General features: G+C 35.0%; 1 protein-coding gene across 2 annotated transcripts in view; it reads right to left on the bottom strand.

Moving 5' to 3' along the window:
- Window positions 1–3,571, bottom strand: part of luzp2 (leucine zipper protein 2) — a 205,595-nt gene that overhangs the window by 40,065 nt on the left and 161,959 nt on the right. The gene's annotated exons all lie outside the window — the stretch shown is intronic.

The raw sequence follows: 3,571 nt of genomic DNA, 5'->3' as shown, positions 1-3,571 counted from the left end.
AAATTTCTGTCTTTTTTATTTAATGCTTAACATGGATGTGAAAAATGTGACATGTCCAAACGTTTACAGTGGCGAGAATTAATTAACAGGGTTTTGTATCTTTGGGRAGCTCCTGTGATTTTTTAAAATCTTGTTATTCCTATTTTATTTAGAATGGTTCAAAATCCCACAACCCTTATTTTTGTTTGTATATCAGGATTTCAAACAGGTTCCCAGAGCTTCTCATGATAAATTATCTGCTCAAATAAGCACAGAACCACTAAATAAAACCCATAAAGGGCAACTRGTGTTTAATTTGTAATTTTAAGAGTACTCCATTGCCATAAAATGAAATGTTAAATTATTTATAATAACTGGAGCCTCCCACCTWGCAGAACAGCTTAAATTCCAAGGCCAAATGTGAGTCATATGCCTTCAGTGTTCATTTTGAAATCTAAAGATCTGAATGCATTGAGCTTGCTGAAGAATCATGTCAGCATTTCTCTTTGTTTACTCAGATGAGTCAAACCCTGTAGAGATGGGTCCTTTTAACTGCTAAAAAAACTGAACTACACAACATACAGTGAGAGTATTTTACAAGTTTGCTGTACTTTACCATATCGCTCAAACTTTTTCAGAGGACTGGAAGTGTGTAACTGTGAGTCATCATCCTTGTGAGAAGGATGACAGATCTGTTATATTTCACCGTGGTGTTCCAAGGACAGACATGAGCCAAACACAGTATGGGTTTGTCAATTCTGACAGATTTAGTATTGATGTACAATTACTAACAATCTTTCAGAACTAGAGATAGCCAGAGCTTTTGATAATATTTCACTTTGGGTTGTTTTTTGCAATTTATTTACTCTTGTCTGGTCACTGTTGGACTAACTCCAGGTGACTGATTTCTAGCCTTACTGTATCTTAGGTTTAAAAAATGCCCAGTGAATATTGGTACAGGACAACAAACTATAAATGCAAGATATGCTTTGTATCCTATAGGCATATCAGTTGTGTTAGCAAACACATTCAGCTGATGATTCACCTGGAAACCTTTTGTTCTGTGACTGTGAACAACTGTGCCATCCTTCTTACACTCTTTAAACCTGKTAATGAAATTCCCTCTGATGTCCGATGTGTACTTATATTTGCAATAAATGAAAAGAAAAAAAGTGAACCATAGGGAYGTCCTCTTACCAGAATGCTAAATAATGTAATATTTTTAATATTCTGTACAAACTCAATACACCTCTGTGTTTCTGTCAGGCTGGGCTAAGCAACCTTTTAATATAAGCAAGCCTCCTCCATCCAACAGCATTCTTTCTTTAAAAGTTCTCATTTTTTTTCTTTCTTTTCTCTGTGAAGAGTGACTAAAAAATATCTAATTTTGTATATCTAAAGCAGAAAAAAATATATATATATCCAAAGCACATTCTCCCAGAAGCTTTGTGACTTGTCAACATGTATTTTGCTAAACTCTAGCCAGGCCCTTTTATGCTCCTCTTTCAAAAGTGGGGTCTTGCTGGGTCTTCTTCCTTGGAGCCCACTTCCATTCAGACAACAAGCAGACATTGCTGTTCTTTRATCTTCGAGTTCAGCTTGTATCTTGTTTTGAGGTTTAGCTTAGGTGTTTCTTTTTCCCACAATATAAACTATCTTGATAAATCTGGGGGCCAGTTCTTCTCTTGTCTAAGCAGGTTGCCAACATTATTTATTGAGCACATACAACAAAGTGGAGGTATTTTACAGCACAACCACTCCTATATGGCTTTTGAAGGATCAATTACTGTCCTGCTGAGGGGCATGATTGGTCTTCAAAACGAAAAAAAAAAAAAAAAAACATTTTCATGTTTATGGAGTGATGTGGTAGTTTTCAGCAGAATATTAGAAAGGAGGCTGCCCTGCCATTGTTATTTTTTTCTCTCTCATCCATTATCGTTCACTCTTTCTTTACTGTTTTTATTATTGTTATTATTTTCAGACACTATTGGGCCATTATTTTCGAAAATTACCATGTTCATTCATGTATAATACGATCTCATGTATAATACAACCCCCCTACCTTTGAGCTCAAAAAGCATAAAAAATTGAATCCTCAAACTACCTCCAATTTCATACAGACTTCAAGATTTTTCAGGCTTTGCAGTCTTTATATGCAGTTTATCAGTAAAATGATCATTGGACTGTTCTTTTTATTTTAACAACATATGTACTGAAATGTATTTTGACAACAAATATATATCAGCAAACTATGATTTTGAGCATCATATGAATTCTGGCATTTTACACATAGTCGATCAGGATGCGCCAACACAAAAGTCAGATACTTCACATGAGATCTGGGCCATCTTCAAGCAGATATAGATTACATCCTGCTCGCAAGCGGCTCCTCTGGTAGAGAAACCTTTTTTCAGGGATACAAACTTTTTTTAGAAAACCAGTAGACGGCCACCATTACAGATGGACATGTGTGTTTGTTGTTCCAGCAGCGGCTCAGTCACACTTTAATGTCATTAGTTTGTTATCATTATTGAGCTGCAGGACTGCTTTCCCCCTTTTTTTCACATCATGTCGCTTGCTTGGATCTGTTACTATCTCGCTCTGAAGAACGGAGGAGTGTCAGAGGTAAGCTCGTTTCAACTGCTTTTTACAACGCGGTCTCATTTCCGGACCCAATAATTTTGCCGATATTTCAGTTAAAATACATAACTAAAAATATTTATTCGAGTATAATACTACCCCCCCCCCCCCAAATTTATGGATGATTTTATGGATTAAATTTTACGTATTATACTCAAATAAATACGGTACTAAATTAGAAAGTGAGTACAGAGGAAGGAAGATGGCTATATTTATAGATCAAAACAAAAGCTGTGTCCTTCTGATAGTTTTCCTCTTTACTCCTAATGAAATTCTGTGACCAGGTTGAGCCACTGAGCATTATATTGAAAGGCAATTAAGACTCAGTCTCATTTCCCATGCCAGTAAAATTTTAAGACACTTGACAAATAGGTATTTTTACAGCTGGTATTTTTATAGTGACTTTTTTCCACAGARTAATTACATTATAATGGTTCAATGAGCATGATTATCTTGTGCGGGAAATGGGAATATGCAAAATAAAAATGGCTCATTTTAATGAGCTATTTTGTTTTTGTTTCATAGTGTTGTTTGATCATTGTAAATGTAAAAAAACTGCATACACCTGCTTTAGTATCTGTAAATTATGTTTTATTTTCCTAAACTGTGAGATAAAAATGTAATATACTGATTTTGAAATTCATTCATCCTTTAATTGTGTTAAATTTTACTTTTTAATTTACTTTTGTTATCTTTGTTGTTCACTCTCTGTCACAGGTCTCATAAGTAGCATAAGATATGACCGAGGGCCTCATTAACAATATGTAATTAAATGGGTGTGTTTCCAGAATGAACTGTGAGCAAATTTTATATTAAATATTCACACTAAAGAAAGCTGAAAGAAAAGTTCTTTAAACCGTAAGATTGTTTGTGAGAATATCAACAGGTGTAATTCCTGTGGGGGGTGTGTGTGTGTGTGTGTGTGTGTGTGTGTGTGTGTGTGTGTGTGTGT

Source organism: Austrofundulus limnaeus, unplaced genomic scaffold (genome assembly GCF_001266775.1).
Source record: "Austrofundulus limnaeus strain Quisiro unplaced genomic scaffold, Austrofundulus_limnaeus-1.0 Scaffold159, whole genome shotgun sequence".
In the NCBI taxonomy this organism is placed as follows: domain Eukaryota; kingdom Metazoa; phylum Chordata; class Actinopteri; order Cyprinodontiformes; family Rivulidae; genus Austrofundulus; species Austrofundulus limnaeus.
This window is presented reverse-complemented; position numbering and strand designations above follow the sequence as displayed.